At 44.2% G+C, this 24,401-nt stretch overlaps 1 pseudogene; it reads left to right on the top strand.

Moving 5' to 3' along the window:
- The first annotated feature begins 14,819 nt into the window (after positions 1-14,819).
- The window catches only part of LOC141109806 (uncharacterized), a 31,156-nt pseudogene continuing 21,574 nt past the window's right edge, over positions 14,820-24,401 (top strand).

Consider the following 24,401-nt stretch of genomic DNA (forward strand, 5'->3'; position numbering starts at 1 on the left):
TTATTTTTATTTTTATTTTGATTCCTATTTTTATATTTCTATTTCTATTTATTTTTATTTAAATTTTTATTTTTAATTTTTTATTTTTTTTATTTTTATATTTATTTATTTTATTTTTTTTTTATTTATTTGTACTTGTATTTTTATTTTTATTTTTATTATTTTTATTTGTATATATATATATATATATATATATATATATATATATATATATATATATATATATATATATATATATATTTATTTATTTATATTTATCTTTATTTTTATTTTTATTTTTACTATATATATATATATATATATATATATATATTTTTTTTTTTCAAACGTTTTTTATTAATCATATATTCAGGTAAGTAGAAAAGACAATGATACTGTATTGTACAAAATTCACTATGCCAGCGACAAAGCTGGCAAGCAACCAACATCAATAAACAATTATTCAAGTATATAAAGCTTAGATCAGGTTCCATATAGAGTTCAATAATCAACATATAGGTATCAACATGGACCTTAGCATTGTTTGGTGAACAAAAATAGAAAAAAATACAGTAGAGAAGAGAAAAGGAAGAAAGAGGGGGGAGGGAAGGGAGGGAGAAGGAGGGGGAGGCTCAATCATTAGCTCAAGGAGGATCTTCTCGTCTATGCCACTCTTCCCAGACCCTATCATGTGCTTCCAATCTGTCTTGTAATCTAGCAGTCATTTTTTCCATTAGTTCTATATCTTTTATTCTGGTATATAGGTCTGTTTGAGTAGGCGGGTCCCGTCGTTTCCAGTAGAGGGCTATGAGGCACCTCGCAGCTGTCAGGATATGTCTAAGCAGTTTCTTGGAGTGCTTGGGTATCTGTAAACCAGATACTCCCAGAAGGAATGATTTAGGGGTTCTAGGAACCTGCACACCTAGTAAGCGGGTTAGTAAAAGTTGTGTCTCCGTCCAAAAAGGCACTATCTTGGGACAAGTCCAGTAAATGTGGTACAAGGTTCCCCTATCCCCCTGACACTGCCAGCATCTATCCGAGCTGGAAGGGTAGATGGCTCGGAGAACATCTGGTGTCAGATACCAAAAAAAAATAATTTTATAGGCGTTCTCCTTGTAGAGTGTACAAAAAGAACTCTTAGCCGCCTGTGACCAAATTGTCTGCCATGTCGTTTCTGGTATTTCCTCTCCCAATGCTCTCTCCCATCGAAGCATGTATGCATGCTTACCCTGCGTGGCGAAGCAATATGAATTTAGCACCCTGTATATATCTGAGATTAAACCTCGACGTGCCGAACCCTCTAACATCAAACTCTCAAATGTGGTTGGAGTTGAGAATTGTAAGTTTGGGGCTAGCGATTGGGCGTAGTACCTGATCTGCAGGTACCCATAAAATACCTGATGGGGCAAATCAAATTTCTGTTGGAGTTCTGTAAATGAGAGCAGTTTAAGTGTACAAGGGTGTACTAGATGCCCAAAGTGGAGTGAATTCCTTATCGCCCATGGTGAAGACATTTGATGTGTGAGGCCTGCAGGCAGTGTGGGGTTGTAGAGGAAGGACGTGAGAAGCGATCTCTCCGAACCCAGCTTATGCGTTCTGGATAATTTACGCCAGAGAGACCTAAGATGAAGCATAGGACCTAGAAGCCGGGCCGAGTCCACCTCCACATTTGCATTCCAGAGCAAACTATTTGGGTGTATGGGGGCCAACCAAATTTTTTCAATTTCAGTCCATCTGTTGTAAGACCGTTGGGGAAACCAGGAGGCCAGAGAACGTAATTGGGCAGCTTGGTAGTATCTGTTTAAGACAGGGAACGCCAGTCCCCCTTCTGAGCGCTCCGCCATTAAGACTGATTGAGATACTCTATGCCTCCCATAGTTCCAAACAAACTTCACCAAGTCCACCTGAAGTTTCCTCAGATCTGTCCGAGGGATCGGGATAGGAAGTGTCTGGAAGAGGTATAGAAGTTTGGGAAGGATGGTCATCTTTACAGAGGCCACCCTCCCCAGAAGGGATATATGGTGGGCCTTCCACTTTTGTAGCAAGTCCCTTATGGACCTAGAGAGGGGAGGGAAGTTGGCTCTATACAGGGTAGTGTAGGAAGGAGTGATCTGGACTCCCAGATATTTCAGGGCTGTTGTTTTCCAGTGGTAGGGGAAGCATTGCTGTAGATGCTGGACCTCTGCTGGGGGGGGGTATTAATAAGTAAGGCCTCCGATTTAGCTGCGTTTATTTTATAGCCAGAAAGGGAGCGATATAAATCGAGCTCAGCATGTAAATTGGGAAGTGATTTCCTAGGCTGTGTCAGGGTAAGTATAATGTCGTCAGCAAATAGTGCTAGTTTAAATTCCCTGCCCCGCACCGGGACCCCGTGTATGTTTGGGTTTTTACGAACTGACGCCGCCAGAGGCTCAACACACAACGCAAATAATAATGGCGAAAGTGGACACCCCTGGCGAGTTCCGTTCGCAATCGAAAAGGCTGATGATAAGGCAAAGGGAGTCTTGACCTGAGAGGTGGGATTTGTGTATAAGTATTGGATGGCCTGTAAAAAGGGGCCCAGGAACCCCATATATTTCAAAGTGGCAAACAGGAATGGCCAGCCAAGGCGATCAAAGGCCTTTTCGGCATCTAGCCCTAGAACCAATGTTTCCAAGCCGTCCCTGTTTGCCACATCAATAATCCGTCTTGTATTATCCCCTGCTTGGCGAAGGGGGACAAAGCCCACCTGATCCTTATGTATTAAGGAGGGAAGCATTAGGTTTAATCGCATCGAGAGGAGCTTAGTAAAAAATTTAGATCAGAGTTTAGCCTATAACTTGCACATAGTGAAGGATCTTTGTCAGGTTTGGGGATTAACGTGAGGAATGACCTCTGCATATCCAAGGGAATAGGAGTCTGCTGAAGAAAGGCATTAAACAACCTACACGTATGGGGCAGGAGGGTCGGGAGAAATGTCTTATAGTATTCATAGGGGAGGCCATCGGGACCAGGGGATTTATGTGATGGTAAGTTTTTAATGACGGCTGTCAGTTCTTCTACTGATATCGGGGCATTGAGGGAAAGTAAGTCCGACGCCTGAAGTTTGGGGATTCCACTGTCCATTAAATATTGTCGCATACGTTCAGCTAAATCAGGGGGAGTGGATCTTGTGGAATTTCGGGGTCATTATATAGGGCCGTGTAGAATTCCCCAAAGGCCCGAGCTATTTCTTGGGGGTGTGAGAGGAGTGTATCCTTTCTATTCTTTATTTGGTGAGGGGTGGCCGTGTGAGATCGCTCTGACAGTTTGCGTGCTAATAGTGAATGGGCTTTATTGCCTTTGTCGTAATAAGTTTGTTTCAGTCTTAGGAGTGCTTTCTCTACGTGGCCTAATGCTAGGTCTCAGAGAGTGGTCCGTAAACAAACAATTTTTTTAAGAAGAGGCAGGGATGGTGAAGTTTGTAGTTGGAGTTCTAAGGCTCTGAGGTTTCTCTCAGCCTGAAGTTTGGATGCTTCTTCATGGCCGAGGATATCGCTATACACCGCCCCCTGAGAACTGCCTTGTGGGCCTCCCAAAGAGTGGAAAGGGAGATATCTGAGGTGTCATTTTCAAAAAAATAATTCTGCAATGTTGTCTCGAGTTCTAATTTAGATGGGGTGTGTTGGAGAAGGAAGTTATTTAATTGCCAGTGACATGGCTTACGAGTAGGAGTGCCCATCTCCAGGGACATGGTCACAGGGGCGTGATCGGACCAAGAGATAGGCAGGATCTGAGCGTCCTTAGTGGCACGGAGGGTGGCATTTTTAACAAAAAAGTAGTCTATACGAGAGTGCATGCGGTGGGGGGGCGGAGTAAAATGTATATTGTCTATCTCCCGGGTGTAGAGCCTGCCATATATCGAATAGGGCATGACGCCTAGTGAGTTGGCGAAATAGTTGTGAATCCCATGCAACTCGGGTTTGTGGATCTGTAGGGTTCACTACATGGCGATCTAGGCCTACCGGGTAAGATAAATTAAAGTCTCCTCCAATGATCAAAAATTCATTTGGGGGTTTAAATAACCGCGCTAATACTTTGGTTAAAAAGTGTATTTGTCGGGTATTAGGAGAATACAGGGCACAGATAGTGACCGCCTGCGCTTGCCATTGGCCTCGTAGGATAATGTAGTGCCCTCGTGGGTCCACAAAAGACTCAGTGCATTTGAAAGGGGAACCCCTTTTAAATAGCCACTCCAGCTCGTTTGCGGGGGCTAAATGCCTGGTATACCTGAGGGTAGTATCTGGATGCAAAGGTGAAGGCGTCTCCTTTATTAAAATGTGTTTCCTGCAGCAGGACAACGTCCGCCCCAGACTGCCTGAGCTCCCTCAGTGCAAGATGCCTTTTTTTATTTGAGTTCAGGCCATGGAGATTAAGTGACATAATCTTAACCATAATCGTGGGTGTGTGTGAGCTCAGCGTTACTTAGCTTATCCAGCCGCAAGAGTGTCCCGACATCCAGGAAAAAAGGGGACCCATGTACAGAATACGTCCAGTTGGTTCTCCAGAGCCAATGATGAGCCAGGGAGAGGGAGGGGGTGGGGAGGAGAAAGATAGAAGGAGGAGAGGAAAAAAAGAAGATATTAGTTATAAACATAACAAGTAGAAGCAAACATTGCAATGAAATCCTAAGCAGTGCGAACCGCCCAGGATCTATTAAGTTCCGGTAAGTCCCTCCGAGCAGGGCCCGTCAAGTCTCTGTCACCCCTTACTGGGACCACTGTCAAGTCTCCAGTAAGGGGTGCCTGATGGACAACACAAAGTAACAGGCTTTAGGCCTAAGGGGGGTGCAAATATATCTTAAGGGTAGGTCAGGAGAACCTAATATGGCAGTCAGCTATTCCTAGGCTTAGTAGACCCTCGAGGAGAGTCCCTGTCTCTGGGGCGTTTCGTTGGAGGAATCTTCTGCCAGACCACTGGGGGTGGCGTTGGTGTTTCCACTAAGTCCCAGTCTTGAAGACGAGGAACAGGAATCTCTAAAATGCTGCAGAAGTTGTCCAGGTCCTCCGGGAAGCGCAACACTGCAGATTTTCCTTGTTGGCGAGCTTTTAGGCTGAAAGGAAAGCCCCATCCGTAAGTTATGTTGTTTTCTTGTAGTGAAGCTAGTAGAGGCTGGAGAAGTCTACGTTTTTGCAGAGTGATCCAAGAAAGATCGGGGTATAGCTGGATTTGTGTGTTTTCATGAACGACCCTCTTGTTGACTCGAGCTTTTCGCATAATGTCTTCCTTTAGGGGGAAGGAGTGGACTCTGCATATAACATCACGTGGTCTGGAAGCAGGCCCTTTGGGACGCAGGGCACGGTGGGCTCGGTCCATCTCTATGGGTTTATTCGGGGGGTCCCCCAAAAGGTTGTTGAAGGGTTTCGTGGAGGTCCTCCGGGTCCTCCGGTTCCGGTAGACCCCTGATCCGAATGTCGTTTCTGCGCCCCCTATTATCTAAATCTTCAATATGACGCTGCATGTTCCAAAGCATTAGATGATGGTAAGCTCCCTGCAATTGTGTACGGTGCACAGCAAGTTTGGTCTCCTGAATCTCCTCTTCCGCCATCTCTACTCTCTCAGATAAATGTTTAAGGTTGGCATGAATTGCTTGGATTTCCACCCGACAAGCGGACTTGACTTCCTCGATATGGAGTTTAAAGTCCTTCTTGGTGGGTATGGCTTGGAGACATGCCTGCCATGGGGGGATCTGCTGCAGTCGTGGGTCATCCCTCATTTGTTGTTGAGGGTACTGCAAAAAAGAGGATTCCCGCCGTGGGGCGGGGGGGGCTCGGATCTCAATGCCTCACAGGGCTGCATGTGGGGGTCCTGCAAATTTCCCCACCTCAGTGAAGGAGAGGGAAGAGCTGTTACTAGTCCATCTCTGTGATCACATTCAGAGAGCTGGTCACTTGTGCATAGGACAATGCCTGGCCTGTACCCCTTTCTGTAGTTTTGGGGATACTATGTCAAGCCTGTCTCTGTGGCTGGGGCAAGTCTGGAGCACAGTGAAGCACCTGCAGGGGGCTACATTCCCCAGTTTGCCTTGCTGACGGGGGTCCCGAGGCCTGGGCATACTCTGGGTCTGGCAGTGGGGGAAAGTCTCCTGAATGTAGTGAGTGGGTAGGTGATATTGTTCCTCCTGCAGAGAGGGTCGGGTTTGAGGCCGTGCGCAGCAGCTGCGGGAAGGCCACAAAGCACTGGGTATAGCTGGCTGCTGTGAGGCCTTGTACAGCGTCCCGGGAGTCAGGCTGCAGCCCATCCTGGGGTGTATAGGACTGGGATGGACTCACCCCGCCTGGGTCCTGATAGTGCGAACCGCTTCTCTCCCAATCCGGCACCGATGTGCTCTGTGGGTACAGCAGCAGTGGAGAGCTCGGCGGCAGCGGCGGCCTCGTGGAGGAAGCAAATGACGTCGGCGCCATCTTGTCCATCCCGTCGTCGGAGATGGAAGGAGGTTTAAAGTACTCCCGGAGGGTCGCAGAGGATCCGGAGGGTGGCACAGATGGTCCCCTGGGTTTGGAAGAGCGAGTTCTCCTATTTCCACCCATATACAGGTGCTTAAAGTCCCCTTAGTAGGCCATTAGGCTGCAGGCAAGTGGAGAGCTACAGATTCAGGCTTTCATGCAGGGCAGCTTCCGGTCACGCCCCCCTTCTCTATATATTTTTATTATTTTTACTTTTATTTATTTCCCAGTATTTCCCATAACATTCCTCTCATTCCCAAATACCCGCCTGGAAACACACTCCCCCCCTCCTTTTGTCCCAATCTTACGCGTCATTTAAATGTGTATATATGTGTATGTGTGTGTAAAAGGATCCTTTATAAACGGTTCTTTGTGTTTACACACATATATACATTGTATACATTGTACATGTTTAATTCCTTTTCCATCATTGCTTAATTTCTTCTCATATACACCACCAATCTCTCCCTATAATTATATACCTATTTAATTATATATCATTTTCTGCATTTTTGTATTCCCTTCCCATATATGTTTACGTGTATGTATATATGTATATATATAGATGTGTGTGTGTTTATATATATATCCTCGTCATATAGACCGCCTTCTCCTTACCCCACGATCCATATACACACATATATGTTCTTACCACAACATACTCATTTGCATATCTCCTTTTTTTCCCCCCTCCTCACTCCCCGCCCCGCCCACTCCCCGTCTCCCTTCACTCCCCTTCCACATTGTGTACACCCCATCTCCATGGTTACCTACGCGCCCAATCATTATACATAGTCCCGCCCTCCTCTCAATTACCTCTCCACCCCTCCCATTGCCTATGGTATAAATTCCCACACTGAATATGGCCACCAGCATAGCCTGATGAAGGAGCACGCATGCTCTGAACGCGAAGCACCGCCCGCCTCACCCCGCTTCCGGAAGTGAAGACACAGGTCAGCATGGTGCTCCACGGAGGATCCATGACTGACATCCTGGCTGCCCAGAGGCTCTGAGGACCCTCGGCACCACTGGAACAGCTACCAGGACCCAGCTCACAGGACTCACATCCCAGGAACCCCCCTACTGGCCCGTGAGACCCACATCCCCCGAGAGCACGCAGATGAAACTACTTTACATGCTGGTTTTTAGCAACTCAAATGTGAGTGTTTTTATCTATTGTAGTAAATATTTTTAACATACATGCTGCACTTAGAGGGCGCCGTCCTTCTTTCTCTTTTCTAGATTGAGCATGGACAGAACATGTGGCTGAGACTCTCTCCCTCTTCACTACCTCCTTTAAGAGTTTCAATGCTAACAACTCTGGGGCAAGAAGTGCATACATACTATATGAGAAATGATTTTGGGCATCTAAAATTATTGAAATGACTAGTTATATTGGGATGCCAGCAAATGGATGTCCAGAGCCTTGGCATTTTTGTCATGGTGTGGTTCATGCAGGAATCCAAACACGGTCATACCTTGTATACATGTTTAAAACAAAGTGCAATACAACATGGAAATTTTTACTGCTATAAGATGTTAGAGCTCATAAACATACATATTGTTTAAATTCGAACTCAGCCAACCTTATTACTGTACATCGAATTTGGACAGTGTGTTCTTGTACCCCAAAATCAACCTGGTATCAAACTGCTATGTGAAACCCACAATGGAGAGGAAACTAGAACTTGGGACTTTCCACTACCAATAAGAGTGTAGGTATAAACAATATGCAAAAAATATTATCTAAAAATGCATCATTATATTGAGACAACATTAAAATAAGCCCTGAAAAAACAGGAACAAAATGATAATGCATAGAAGTGCTTGAAAACATAAAAGCTAAAATTTTATAAAATGCAAGCTTGTGACTAGAGCATTGACATGCATAATTAATAAAACAAATACACCAAATGCAGAACCCCAATGTGTTTCAACTCTTTTCAGTCTTCCTCAGGGGGTTGACATTGGTTGGTGGTTCCATAAAGTTTCTGTAATATATATGTAAATCAGTAATCTACCAAAAAAGAGTGTTCAGTTTTAACATCACAGTTCATCATAATCATGAAACATATACATGCACTTACAATTAGAGAACAGCCTAAGCAAAAAAAAAAATATACCTATCACAAGTTTGACATATGTTGGATGTTTCTGGTAAAGGCGGCAGAAAAGAATGGTTACACACTAGTCCCTGAGAAAGAACCACCCCTAAGATCAATCTGAGACAGCATTTCACGTATCTGCTGCCATGGCCTCGGATCAGGTACGAAGCCGCATATGACATCATATCTGGTGCGTGGTGAACATGAGCGATAATGTCACTTCCGGGAACAGTAGAGTCCGTGACCGTCATGATGGAAAAAAGGCTAGGGTGGAGAAGGGGTGGCACTGACATGCGCACAAACCCAAGGACGCAAGGAAAAACCGTTGCACTGTCCCCAGGATAAGGGAGAAGGAACACTCAACTTCCTGGGAGGGAAGCACCGACATTCGGACTCCCAAATAATGCCCCAACAAAAAACAGGGGGCTGTGCATGCTGGGTGCTTCAGGGACCAAAACTATTAAAAACCAAGTGGAGGAAAAGGAAAATTAAAATGAGAAAAAATGATAATATGAAAAAACTGCCGCCTGACCAAAAGACATCCAACATTTACAAAAAATACATTAAACAATACATTATAACAAATGTAGCGCTACCCCCGTGAGGGCCACTTAAAGATACTTGACCCCAATGGTTGCTCTGAACTTGCAAGTCTCCCGACACCTCTGACACACTGGGTTCAGACATCTCAACAATTACAGATATAATACACAGACACAAAATTAAGACACAGTAATCAAATAAGTCTTTACTTTACTCCACTTTTAACCACTTGCCGACCAGCACATGCCGATATACGTCCTAACTTTGAGGACGGATATCGTTGTTATGGCAGCAGCTAGCTGCCATAACCCCAATATCCTCGTATTCGGCGGGCAGTTGGCTACAAGATAAAAGTGGTCTCTGCTGCGGATTCACCGCAAGATCACTTTTTTATCGGTGGCGGGAGAGGGCCCCCCCCCCTCCCGCCTCGCTCTGGTGCCTTCCGCAGCTTACAGGAGCCGTCGGCAGTGGTGGAGGTAATCCGGTCCTTCTCCTGGCTGGACATGGAGACGAGTGAGGGGAAGATGGCCCCAACCCGTCTCCATGACATTGCAGGGCGGAAGCAACGTCAAAACGTCACTTCCGCCCATAGCTCTTAAAGGGACATTTTTTAAAATCATTTTTTTTAAATGACAATTTTTTTTTTCTAATTGCATTTTTGTGTAAATATGAGATCTGAGGTCTTTTTGACCCCAGATCTCATATTTAAGAGGTCCTGTCATGCTTTTTTTCTATTACAAGGGATGTTTACATTCCTTGTAATAGGAATAAAGGTGACAAATTAAAAAAAAAAAGTGTAAAAATAAAAGGTAAAATAAATAATTATTTAAACGCACCCTGTCTCGCCGAGCTCACGTGCAGAAGCGAATGCATACGTGAGTAGCGCCGGCATATGAAAATGGTGTTCAAACCACAAATGTGAGGTATCGCCGTGATCGGTAGAGCGAGAGCAGTTATTCTAGCCCAAGACCTCCTCTGTAACTCAAAACATGCAACCTGTAGAATTTTTAAAATGTCGCCTATGGAGATTTTTAAGGGTAAAAGTTTGTCACCATTCCACGAGCGGGCGCAATTTTGAAGCGTGACATGGGCCTCATCCCCACAACCCTTGCCCGGTGGTTGTGGGGGTCTGCGGTCAGTTCACTTTTTTTGTGAAATGGTAGGGGTACTTTTGTACCCCCTTACCATTTCACACAGGGGGGAGGGCCGGAATCTGGGGGTCCCCTTGTTAAAGGGGGCTTCCAGATTCCGATAAGCCCCCAGCTCCTCCCATTCCTGCTTCTGCTTCAGCTGCTCCCGTGTTACCTGCTACACCTGGCAATCCCTGCGTGCATCTGCCACCGCCACCTAGTTTTTCTGGTGACCCTAAGGCTTGTCGGGGCTTCATTAATCAGTGTTCCATCCACTTTGAACTTTCCAGCCACCGTTTTCCAACCGATCGCACCAAAGTCGCATATATCATCTCTCTCCTCTCTGGTGATGCTCTAGCTTGGGTTCTCCCTACTCTGGGAATCACACGATTCTATCACCTCTGACCTCCAGCTCTTTTTGGATGTATTCCGTAAAACTTTTGATGAGCCCGGCAGAGTGTCTTTGGCTGCTGGGGCCCTCTTTTGTCTTCGTCAGCAAGGAATGACGGTTGGCCAATACACAGTTCAATTCCGTACACTGGCCGCTGAACTCAAATGGAATAATGAGGCCCTTACTGCTACCTTCTGGCAAGGCCTATCTGAGCGTGTCAAGGATGAACTCGCTGGACGCACCATTCCTACCACATTGAATGATTTAATCGCATTGAGCATTCAAATAGACATTCGCTTCCAGGAGCGGGCCCTGGAGAAATCCAGTCTTCCCCCTGCTGGCCGTCCAGCGCAGGTAGTCCAAAGACCTGTGGAACCCTCTCTGTCTTCAACCTCCCACATATTTGAAGAACCTATGCAGCTTGGGCGAACTCGCCTCACTCCCGAGGAACATGCCCGACGTATGGGATTGGGCTTGTGCCTTTATCGTGGTGATAAAAGACATCTTTTGAACTCCGGTCGATTCCGTCCAGGAAACTCCAGGGTCTAGGTCACTCGGAGGGAGGTGATCTAGACCGATCCTTTAATTTTGTCCGCTTCCCTTGTTTCACCTCTCCCGTGGCTATCCATTGGGCTCAAAATGCTCAACTCTCTGCATACATGGACTCTGGTGCTGCTGGGAATTTCATTGAACAATCTCTAGCTTCCGAGTTGGGCATTGCCTTTGTTGCCTTGGCTATACCCCTTTCCGTGACCGAAGTAGATGGCTCCTTCTTGCCTATGAGCCCCATCCGGTTTAAAACCCTGCTATTGTCTTACGCATTGGGGTTTTGCATGCTGAGGAGATCTCTTTCCTAATTCTGCCTAAGTCTTCCAGTCCCATCATCCTGGGCCTTCCATGGTTGCAGAAACACTCCCCGCATCTTGACTGGGATTTTGGACAAGTACTGGCTTGGGGTCCTCCATGTCAGCAACAATGTATTTCCAAGGTGCTACCTCCTCCTTCCATTCCTCTGGCTGAGACCTCCACAACTCCCATGTTGCCTTCCCAATATCAGTCTTTCCGAGATGTTTTCTGCAAAAAGTCCGCTGATCGCCTTCCTCCTCACAGAGACTATGACTGCTCCATTGATCTGTTACCTGGGACCTCTCCTCCCCGTGGCCGAGTCTACCCTCTATCTATCCCCGTGACACAAGCCATCTCTGAATACATTCGGGAAAACCTGCAAAAGGGTTTCATCAGGAAATCAAACTCACCTGTCGGTGCTGGGTTCTTCTTTGTAGCAAAAAACAATTGTTCACTCCGTCCATGCATCGACTACAGGGGCCTTAACACCATCACCGTGAAGAACCGATACCCTCTTCCTTTAATTTCGTAACTCTTTGACAGACTGCAAGGTTCTCATGTTTTTACCAAACTGGATCTTGGAGGGGCCTACAATTTATTAAGAATCTGAGAAGGAGACGAGTGGAAGACCGCCTTTAACACCAGGGACGGACATTATGAATATCTTGTGATGCCCTTTGGCTTATGCAATGCCCAGCGGTCTTCCAAAATTTGGTTAATGAGATCTTCTGCAATCTTCTGTATGTCTATATTATTGTATATCTGGATAATATTCTTATTTTCTCACCAGACTTACTTACCCATCGTCTTCATATGAAAGCTGTGCCACAGCGTCTACAGGACAATTGTCTATATGCAAAATTGGAGAAATGTCTATTTGAACAAACACAAGTTCCATTTTTTGGCTACATAATCTCATCAAAGGGCCTCCTCATGGACCCAGCCAAACTTCGGGCCATCTCTGAGTGGCCCCAGCCCTCTGGTCTTAAAGCCACCCAACGCTTTTTGGGCTTCACCAATTACTATCGCCAATTCATTCGTAATTTGGTGGCCCCTATTACATCTCTCACTCGCAAGGGTATCAATGCCCGGCTCTGGTCCCCTGAAGCCATTGATGCTTTCCTCAAACTCAAGGCAGCCTTCCTCTCTGCCCCAATTCTCCTATGTCTGGACATTACAAAACCCTTTTCTTTGGAGGTTAATGCTTCTTGAGTAGGAGTCGGTCCCGTCCTACTCCAAGCTCAGAAGAGCAAGTCTCAGCCTTGCGGATTCTTTTCCAAGAAGTTTTCTGATGCAGAGAAGAACTATACCCTTGGGGACCGTGAGCTACTCGCTATTAAACTAGCTCTTCAAGAATGGTGACATCTTCTAGAGGGTTCTCCCCATTGTATTACCATCTATACTGATCATAAAAATCTGCATTATTTATAATCCGCCAAACGCTTGAATCCACGTCAAGCTCGCTGGGCCTCTTTTTCGCCCGCTTCAACTTTAACATTACTTTTCGTCCAGGTGCCAAAAACCTTCGAGAAGATGGCTTGTCCAGGTCGTTTGATGTCAACGATTCTGAGAATCACGTAGATCCTGGTCCCATCATCCCTCCGCATCGTATTGTAGCCACTACTCAGCTCTGGTCTACGCAGCCTCCTCCAGGTAAAACTTTTGTAGTTAACGCACTTCGTCCCAAACTCCTTGCTTGGGCACATGACTCCAAGTTCTCTGGACATCCTGGCATACCCCATACTTGTGACTTTCTTTTACTTTCAAAATGTTTTATTGGTTTTCCAAAAATATAAACAATATAAAATAATGAGAAGTAAAGCAAAACATTACATTACATTCAACTGTGGGGGGTACGAGATAAGCCTAAAACAAAAAGTAAGAATCAAGTACACATCAAGAAACTACTGTAACTCTTCCAATTATGTGTAATCCGCCCGGCCTGTGGCCAATAATGGGGAGGGGCATAGAGAGGTTCCACCGGCACCCCAAAAGGCATCACGCTGTGCCCAGCCGAATCTCAGCGAGCCACCCATGTCAAATCTTGGCCAGATAGGCCTGGGATCTAGGATAAACAATGAGGTTACTATGACCTGATTTGCTAACCTTAGAGGGAGAGACCTCCCTCTGCAGAACTGATTGCACTAAAGTCGGGGGAACTTTCCTAGTACCTTAGAGGGTTCAGCAGAAGGGGGGTGTAAAGAGGGGAGGGGAGAGGAAAAGAGAGCGGGTGGAGAAGAGAGGGAAAGAGTAGAGAGCCTATCAACGGGAGAGGAACACGCCTCCCTCTGTAAACCGATGAATTTTACGGTTCAACTCCTGGTATAAGGGAAATGCCCATATGCTATGCCCAAGGTTCCCATATAGCTTCAAAGTGCGTTTTGGTGTTGTGGAGACTTGTGACCTTCTTCAGCGTCATTACTGATGGCCTTCTCTTCGTAAGGATGTTAAGGAATACGTTCAAGCTTGTAGGGTTTGTGTACTATCCAAATCTTCCACGTCCCGATATACTTTGGCGTTGTATATCCATGGATTTTATCTCACATCTGCCACCCTCAACAGGTTCTACAGTCATCTGGGTAGTGGTGGATCGGTTCTCCAAAATGTGTCACTTGATTCCTTTCCCAGGCCTACCTTCTGCTCCCAGTCTTGCCACAACTTTCATTAAGGAGATCTTTCGTCTTCATGGGATGCCTTCACATATCGTCTCTGACAGGAGTTCAATTTACTGCTCGGTTTTGGAGCGCCTTGGCCAGCTCCTTTGGGATTAAATTGGATTTTTCATGTGCCTTTCATCTCCAGTCCAATGGGCAAATGGAACGTGTCAATCAAAATGTAGAACGTTTTCTCCGTGCCTTAATCTCAGCTCACCAAGATGACTGGGTGGACCTTTTGCCCTGGGCAGAGTTTGCCTTAAACCATCACTCCAATGCCAGTTCTGGAAAATCTCCCTTCTTCACTGTTTACGGGCAGCATCCAGCTGTTCCCTTTCCTGTTCCTTTTTCTCCTCTTGTACCAGCAGCAGCTGAAACTCAAAGGTCCTTCAACTCAATCTGGAAAGAAGTATCTGAGAATCTTCATTTAGCTGCTTCCAGGCATAAAACGGCAGAAGATCGTCATCGCTGTCCGTCATGCCTGGCGATCTACCAAGCACATTCGACTCCGGGTGCCCTCAATGAAATTTGCTCCTTGCTTCATTGGTGCATTTCCTATTCTCCGTCAGATCAATCCAGTTGTTTTCAAGCTCCGTCTGCCCTCTCATCTCAGGATACACAATGCCTTTCATGTCTCCCTGCTTAGGCCACTGGTCCTCAATCGCTTCTCTTGCCCTTCTTCTCACCCCGCTCCTGTGGCTGATACCATGGATCAGTATGGGATTAAAGAAACATTGGACTCCAAGTATTCTTGAGGGAGGCTACTCTATCTGATTGATTGGAAGGGCTATGGTCCGGAGAAGATGTCTCAGCCCCACGTTTGGTGACCAGATTCCATCGGAAATTTCCCTCCAAGCCAGCCCCCAGACGTGTGTGGGGGGCCACGTAAGAGGGGGTACTGTCACAGATCAGCTGCAAAGCTGATCTGTGTCTCACCTTTACTGCTGTAGGCCGGCTGGCACCTGTTGTTCCACTAGCTTGTGTTCAGCTCTACTGCACTCTGCAGCTCTGGGTGTCTCCGGTCTCACCTGTTGTTTAATATATGATTCCTTCCTGCTACTTCCTGTTCAGCCCAACATGTGCTTCTCTATTTAAATCCCTCTCAGGCTAGTTCTGGTTGCTTGAGAAACATTTGTCCTTTGTCCTTCCTTCGTGTAACCTGCCTTAACCTGACCTCTCGTGAACTGATCTCTTGTGTACAGACTCGGCTTGTTCTGATTACGTTGTCTGCAGCCCGCCCTGACCTTGGCTCACTATCCGGCTCTCCTTTGCTTCATCCATCCATCCATCCTTGTCTAACAGTGTCTTCTGGTACCTCCCTAGCGAGCGGGGTGAACCTGGGGGTCGTGACCTTGGGTCAGCATGCAGCTAAGCCCAAACCCTCATGAAGGGGTCCCTGACAGAATACCGGCTGGCCCTTAGACTCCACACCCTGGGAGATCCTGTGTCACCTGCTCGCCTGTGGGCTCACTGTAAGTAATACCGTGACATACACAGGTTGCACTGGATGGACAATTTTTTTTATTCTACCTTTCCTACTATGTAACTATACAAAAAAAGAATAATTCCCCTTTGGGGTCTCCACCAGATCTTTGGTCTGTTTGATAGCACATCTACTTTAGGCATGAATATAGTAACTCATATTTATTTAATGGTTTACGACCTCAGCACTTTCAATACTAGTGAATTTGGACTATTCAACTATAGACATAATTAAAACCTCTGCTTTTTGGCATCTCTCATTTGATGCATTGTAGGATCCTACAGGCTCTTGGGGACTCGTACTTTCTCAGGGACTGATGGATGAACCTTCTTTGCTGCTACCTCCTCCAGAAACATCCAACATATGTCAAACTTGTGATATGTATATTTTCTTCGTTTAGTCTGTTCTCTAATTATATGTGCATGTATATGTTTCATGATTATGAACTGTGATGTTACAACTGAACATTCTTATTTGGCAGATTACTGATTTACATATGTATTAGGGAGACATTAGGGAACCACCAACCAATGTCAATGCCTCAGGAATAGGGATGAGCTGAACACCCCCCTGTTCGGTTCGCACCAGAACATGCGAACAGGCAATAAATTAGTTTGAACGCCCGAACACCGTTAAAGTCTATGGGACACGAACATGAATAATCAAATGTGCTAATTTTAAAGGCTTATATGCAAGTTATTGTCATAAAAAGTGTTTGGGGACCTGGGTCCTTCCCCAGGGGACATGGATCAATGCAAAAAAAGTTTTAAAAACGTCCGTTTTTTTCGGGAGCAGTGATTTTAATAATGCTTAAAGTCAAACAATAAAAGTGTAATATTCCTTTAAATTTCATACCTGGGGGGTGTCTATAGTATGCCTGTAAAGGGGCGCATGTTTCCCGTGTTTAGAACAGTCTGACAGCAAAATGACATTTCAAAGGAAAAAAAGTCATTTAAAACTACTCGCGGCTATGAATGCATTGCCGGTCCGACAATCCACATAGAAGTTCATTGATAAAAACGGCATGGGAATTCCCCACTAGGGAACCCCGAACCAAAATTTTTTTAAAAAATGACGTGGGGGTCCCCCTAAATTCCATACCAGGCCCTTCAGGTCTGGTATGGATTTTAAGGGGAACCCCGCGCCAAAATTTAAAAAAAATGGCGTGGGGTACCCTTAAAAATCCATACCAGACCCTTATCCGAGCACACAACCTGGCAGGCCACAGGAAAAGAGGGGGGGACGAGAGAGCGCCCCCCCTGAACCGTACCAGGCCACATGCCCTCAACATTGGGAGGGTGCTTACAAAAGTACCCCAACCATTTCACAAAAAAAATTTCAAAAATGTTAAAAATGACAAGAAGAAATGACAAGTTTCTTCCTCCATCTTCTTCTTCTTCTGGTTCTTGTTCTTCTGGTTCTTCATCCGGTCTTCTCATCCGGCATCTTCCTCAGCGGCGCCTTCTTCACTTCATCTTCTTTTCTCGGGCCGCTCCGCATCCACGATTGGACGGGAGGCTCCTGCTGTGTGACGCTTCTCCTTAAATAACGGAGGGCGGGTGACCCCGCCCCCCTCTGACGCACGGGGACTTCCCTGTGACATTCCCCGTGATGTCAGATGGGGGCAGGGGGTCACCCGCCCTCCGTTATTTAAGAACCGTCAGAAGAGGAGAAGCATCACACAGCGGGATCCTCCCGTCCAATCGTGGATGCGGAGGAAAGAAGATGAAGTGAAGAAGGCGCCGCTGAGGAAGATGCCGGACGAGAAGACCGGATGAAGAACCAGAAGAACAAGAACCAGAAGAAGAAGAAGATGGAGGAAGAAACTGAAGGAAGATAGAAGACAGAAGAAAGAAAAAGCATTTAAATAAAGGAATGGTCAAAAACTGTCTCTTGTCATTTTTCACATTTTTGACATTTTTTTGTGTAATGGTAGGGGTACTTTTGTACCCCCTTACCATTTCACACAGGGGGGAGGGCCGGGAGTCCCCTTGTTAAAGGGGGCTTCCAGATTCCGATAAGCCCCCCCGCCCGCAGACCCCCACAACCACCGGGCAAGGGTTGTGGGGATGAGGCCCTTGTCCCCAACAACATGGGGACAAGGTGTTTTGGGGGGCTACCCCCAAAGCACCCTCCCAATGTTGAGGGCATGTGGCCTGGTACAGTTCAGGAGGGGGGGCGCTCTCTTGTCCCCCCTCTTTTCCTGCGGCCTGCCAGGTTGCGTGCTCGGATAAGGGTCTGGTATGGATTTTTGGGGGTACCTCACGCCATTTTTTTTTTTTTTTAATTTTGGCGCGGGGCTCCCCTTAAAATCCATACCAGACCTGAAACGAGTTCTGCTTATGGCCTATTTGTATTAATAATTATGCATGTTGATGCTCTAGTCACTTTATATAGTTTTAGCTATTATGTTTTCAAGCACTTCTATGCTATATTATATTGTCCCTGTTTTTTTTAGGGCTTATTTTATTGTTGTTCCAATAAAATTATACATTTTTAGATAATCTTTGTTGCATATTGTTCATACCTACACTCTTATTGGCATCAAAAAGTCCCAAGTCCTCGCTTTTCTCCCCATTGTGGGTTTTACATCCTTATTACATATCACTGACCAGAGCCTTGCATGCAAAACACCTATTACAATACCATACAATTTACCCAAAGTGTATTTGCAGATGGAAAAATGATCTTAACTCGCTACATGTACTACATGTTCTCTGTACTACTTCATGTAATTATGAAAATCACACAGACTATATATTGTACCTATGAAACTGAACACATGTTAATAACATGAGCAGCATTTCAGTGTCCTTTCTCCACCCCATGACTTATTTGATATAAAAGGTTGTGGAGAACCACTAAGGTTTCCAGTGGCCTTTAAAGCTCTAACTAAGCATACAGGCAGCATAGTATCCTTACATTGATGTCTGCAGTACACCTATATTTTCTACTATCAGCGCTTGCAGGATCTAGTAAGTAAATGGTTTTCGTTTATTTAGATCTCTCTCTCTCGCTCTCATTTCTTTTCTTTTTTTTTTACTGTTTTCTTGCTTTTCTTTCATTCTCTCTTTTTAATCTATTTTCTTAATGTTTTCGCTCTCTATGTTTCAAGTTTAATTTCTTGAATCTTTATTTTTTTTCATTTTCTTTTTTTCTTTTCTCCTTTTTTCGTGCTTTTTTTTTCCATAGTATTTATCTTGTCCCTTTCTTTCTTTCTTTCTTTCTTTCTTTCTTTCTTTCTTTCTTTCTTTCTTTCTTTCTTTCTTTCTTTCTTTCTTTCTTTCTTTCTTTCTTTCTTTCTATCTTTCTTTCTTTCTTTCTTTCTTTCTTTCTCTCTTTCTCTCTTTCTTTCTCTCTCTCTTTCTTTCCCTCTTCCTTTCTCTCTTTTTTTTCTTCTCTTATTTTTCCTTGTTTTTATTTATTTTTATTTTCCTTTTCTTTTTCCCCCATGTTTACTTTTTAATTTTTTACTTCCAGTCTTCTTATCTTCTCTCTTACATCTTTTCGTTTTTCTTTCTCCAATTTCCCCTTCCTTTTATTTACTGTTACTTTTTTTTCTACCCTTTTTTCCTTTGACTTTCTTTTTTTTAAATTTTTCTTTTATTTGTTATCTCTCCCCTTCGTTTATTTTTTTCATTAATAATTTCTTATTTTCCCTTTAGGCCTTTTTAATTCTCTAGCTATTCTTATGTTACAGGTTACGCTATATCATGTTATTGGTGTTGGACATTTAATGATCAGGAACACCTCTGTAGACAAAATAGTAAAGACTGCCCAGCTGGTTATTTCTGTTCGGCCACAATTTTTGAAAACTACCAAAGTATGTTTACAATTTCTGAAAAAACACAAATAGATTTCATGTGGTCTTAGGTCAATCCTTTTATAAAATAATGTTATAAAATAATGTATTTTTTTTTTCTTAAATACATGATTTGCATGATTTGATATTTCCTTGTCAAAAAAGTTTATTGAACATACAGTAATATAAAGATGTATTAAGTAAGTTTACAAGGATATATAAAGTAAGCTCATTGTTATACATTAGAATTTATATAAATATTTACCATGAAATTTTCAAATATTAATAATCAGGTACACAAAACCTGGAAAGTAATGCATCAATTTCTTTTGGAGGTATTTGAGAAATCTATACCGCCTACAAATATTAACTGTTAGTTATATGTGTATGGGTCAGATGTATTCTGATAAAGAGCTTTGATCATAAAGTGGGGGAAAGGAAAGAAAAGGAAGAAAAAGGATAGAAAGACAAAGATATAGTCCACAAGGTCGATCCACTCGTCAGTTTATCATCCATTGGCTTCTCCATGAAGCAAAGAAATGGATGTTTCTATAAGTCAATTAACCCGCTACCATGGCAAAAGGACCAAGTCATTGAAATTTGACAGAAATTGATGTTTTATCCAAGGATGCCATAATTTTTCAAATTTTGGGATTTGGTTATGGTCGATAGTTGCCATCTTGGCGTGAGACATTATGTTATTCATTCTATGAATTGTTTCGGCCAGTACCAATGTAGGGGATCTCCATGACTTGGCCACTGTTTGCTTTGCAGCCGTTAGTAATTGGACCATAAGTTTGTATTGAGAAGATGTTAACCATTCCGGTTTCAAGTTAAGCAAAGCTATGAATGGGTCTGGTTGTATTACCCTTTTGAATATTTTAGATGCAATCACAAAAATTTCCTTCCAAAATATTTGGATTAATGGGCACGTCCACCATATATGTAAATGTGTGCCTATGTCTGGACAGCCTCGAAAACAAAGAGCTGAGGTATTAGGTGAATATTTAGCCACTCTGGCAGGTACAAGGTACCATCGGGTTAGAACTCTATAGTTTGCTTCCAATGCCATAACATTGGGCGAAGATGATTTAGATGTGAGCCATATACTTGACCATTCCGTGTCCTCTAAAGTTCGCCCCAGATCCTACTCCCATTTCCGAACGTAAGTAGGGGTAGAGAAGGAAGCGCCACCTGAGTGTAGTATTAACAAATGGTGTTTAATGACACCAGGTAAAAACACACTTACAGGATAAAAACATATAAAAGGCTCATCTGTATAGGTAAGTGGTCCTCAGTGTTCCCTCTGATCCTGTGGTGGTGACGCTGCAGGGATGCTGGGCTGCAGAAGGTGGATTACCAGCCGGGAGTTCCTTCTGTGGCCACCAGGAAGAGACTAGGGGCCGGCGTGGAGCGCACGTGGAGCGTGCATGACGTCACAGGTCGTCCGTCTGCTTCCGGTTCGGTATCCAGAGGAGGGATCGTCCAAGGAGGAGGGCTATCAGGGAGGTTGAGAGAAGGCTACGTGCTCGGAGCCACTGCTCCTTCAATAGGCCTATTGAAGGAGCAGTGGCTCTGAGCGCCCAGCCTTCTGACCTGTGGCGTCATGCACGCTCCACGTGCGCTCCATGCTGGCCCCTAGTCTCTTCCTGATGGCCACAGAAGGAGCTCCCGGCTGGTAATCCACCTTCTGCAGCCAAGCATCTCTGCAGCATCACCACCACAGGATCAGAGGGAACACCGAGGACCACATAACTATACAGATGAGCCTTTTATATGTTTTTATCCTGTAAGTGTGTTTTTACCTGGTGTCATTAAACATCATTTGTTAATACTACACTCAGGTGGCGCTTCCTTCTCTACCCCTCTCTCATCCATCACAGAGCCAGCTCTCTGAGGACAGCAGCCGCCTAGCCTACCAGCCTACTTTAACCATTACATTACCGGTTACCACTTAACCTTTGAACTTCCAGCCTGTCCCCTATGGACTAAGTTGCTCAGCCCTTTATATCTCCTGTCATATATGGACTTGTGTGTTTGCGCTTACAGTTACCAATACTCTGTCCGAACGTAAGTAGGTTTCTCAAAATTTGTGACCCCGAATAGTTGATTATAAAGTGATGAAATTATACCTTTAGCAAATGGGTCTTTTTTACAGATTGATTCAAAAGTGGACAATTGAGACAAGGGTATTTCCACATTTAGGAATGGTGTAAAGAAATTTTTGATTTGGAGATATCTAAATATCTCAGAGTTTGGTAGATCATAATTTTCTCTAAGCGTTGGAAATGGAAGAAATGATTTAGATGCAACAAAATTGTGTAGCATCTGAATACCTGATGTTGTCCAAGCTTTAAATGATTTCGGGTAGATCCATGCCGGATAGATGGCTGGATTTCTGATAAAAGATAGGAGGGGATTGTGTGGAGATTGTATTTGATATTTGATTTTTAGTTTATCCCAGAGAGATAAGAAGTGTTTAGTTATGGGATTATGTATTTTGGAACGGTCTTTGGATTCAAGCTATAACAAGTTTGATATTGATAGAGGGTCACATTCTGAAGCCTCTATAAATACCCATAAAGGGATTTCCTGTTTTGCGTGATATTTGGAGAGACTGGCCAAGTGAGCTGCTTTGTAATAGTTAGTAAAATTAGGATATCCCAGACCTCCTTTAGTTTTGGGAAGATGTAATGTGTGTATAGGTATACGTGGTTTGGAAGAACCTCATATAAATGATGTTGTTCTTTTTTGCACTAGTCTCAAAAAATAGGAAGGCATTGGAACAGGGAGAACTCTGAACAGGTATAGTAATTTAGGCAGAATAGTCATTTTAATTGCATTGATCTTTCCTATCCAGGATAAGGGAAGTTGTGACCATTGTTTTAATAAGGTTGTGATCTGTCTCAGTAAAGGAGGATAATTGGCTGAAAATAAGTCAAAATGAGATGCTGTTAACTGAATTCCAAGGTATGGGATTGATTTCTCTGCCCAGGTAAATGGGAGTGTAACCTTCGCCGGAATTACCGTGTTTCCCCGATAGTAAGACACCCCCGATTGTAAGACGTATCGGGAGTTTCAGAGGGGTCAGCTAATATAAGCCGTACCCCGAAAGTAAGACATATGTCTTACTTTCGGGGAAACACGGGGGGATTTGCCTCCAGTGACGTGCGGTACAAAGAGTGGGGCTGGGGGTGCGGGCCGCTGGGGGTGCGGGTCTCTGTCCCCCTCCGTTCTCCCCCTCCATTCCGCTTTCCTCCTCTGTGCCTCCCCGCTGTCCCCTCCGTTCCCCCCTCCTTCTCTGTCCCCCTCCGTTCTCCCCCTCCGTTCCGCTTTCCTCCTCTGTGCCTCCCCGCTGTCCCCTCCGTTCCCCCCTCCTTCTCTGCCCCCCTCCGTTCTCCCCCTCCGTTCCTCCGTCCTCCCCCTCCTTCCTTTGTGAATAGACAGAGTCAGCTGACTCTGTCCATTCACATAACTGAAACATTGTAATCTCCTGTGATTACAATGTGTCAGTTTATGAATGGAGAGAAGCCGCTGTCTTCTCTCCTTTCATTCTCAGTGCAGCTGACGCTGCAGAGAAAGGGACTGGGGAATCTCTATCTTCTGTCTCTTTCTCTGTCTCAAGGGGGAGATATCAGAGGTCTGTTAAGACCCCTGATATCTCACCAAAGCCCCCCAACATATTTTCCCAATATAAGACATACCCCGAAAGTAAGACATAGTGGGGCTTTTAGGGATAAAAAGAAAGTAAGACACTGTCTTACTTTCGGGGAAACACGGTAGTTCAGGGTTTGATAGTGAAATGTTGAGCACTAGGCATTTCTTAGGGTTAATCATAAGGCCGGAGAAGGCCGCAAATCCATCCAGGACGGGCAATAGATTGAGACCTGAAACCTGTGGTGATGATAGGAAAAGTAATATATCATCTGCAAATATACATATTTTGTGTGTAAGACCTCCTACTTCAATGCCAGTTATAGTACGGTTTGTTCTAATGTATTGGGCTAAGGGTTAGAGTAAAAGGGCAAATAAGAGGGGAGATAATGGACAACCCTGTCGAGTGCCTCTTTCGGTACTAAAAGCATCCAATTTGTATCCAGCATATTTTATATAGGCTTTGGGTTTATTATAGAGTGCTGAAATCCATTTTAGAAGATGGGTGCCAAAACCCAATTTTTGTAAGGAGTAGTGCATATATTGCCAGGATACTGTATGGAATGCCCTCTTAATATCAAGAGATAAAAAGCATGAAGGAATTTTTAGTTTCTTAGCAATATGTGCCAATAGCACTGCCCTGCGTATATTATCGTCTGCCTGTCTATTTGGCATAAAGCCTACTTGATCTCTATGTATTAATTTACCTATGATACTATTAAGGCGTTTTGCTAAAATTTTTGCTAATAGTTTGATATCAAGATTTAAAAGAGAAATGGGCCGATATTTCGACATTAGTGTTTCCTGTCAAAAAGAATGTCCTTCTAAGAGTGTGTTGAAAGTTTCAGCTAGAATAGGGGAGAGAATCTCTGAAAATGTTTTGTAATATAGGGCCGAGTATCCGTCTGGGCCAGGTCTTTTGTTAAGTTTTAGGTCTTTAATGGCATTAGCAACTTCATCTATAGTTATAGGTTCTTCTAAAATGTTTTTTTGGTTCTGAGACAACTCAGGTAAGGTAATCTTTGAGAAGAAAGATTCAGCTTCTGTAGGGTTAAATTCTTTGTTTGACTTGTAGAAGGCTGCGAGGTGTGAGTGAAATTTGTGGATGATTTTGACTGGGTTGCTAGTATAAATGTCTTTTGATAATTTCAAACGTATAGGTTTGAAAGATTTATTAGTAGAGTTCAATGCCCATGCCAAATATGTGCCTGGTTTGTTTGTATTCATATAGAAATTGTGCCTAGAGCGTTTGAGGGATTTGTCTACTGATTCTGTGAGAAATAGGTCGTATTCCAATCTAGTTTTTTCCAAATGAGATTTTGTACTCTGAGATGGATTATCTTGGAATGA

Source organism: Aquarana catesbeiana, linkage group LG10, assembly GCF_042186555.1.
Source record: "Aquarana catesbeiana isolate 2022-GZ linkage group LG10, ASM4218655v1, whole genome shotgun sequence".
Classification (NCBI taxonomy): domain Eukaryota; kingdom Metazoa; phylum Chordata; class Amphibia; order Anura; family Ranidae; genus Aquarana; species Aquarana catesbeiana.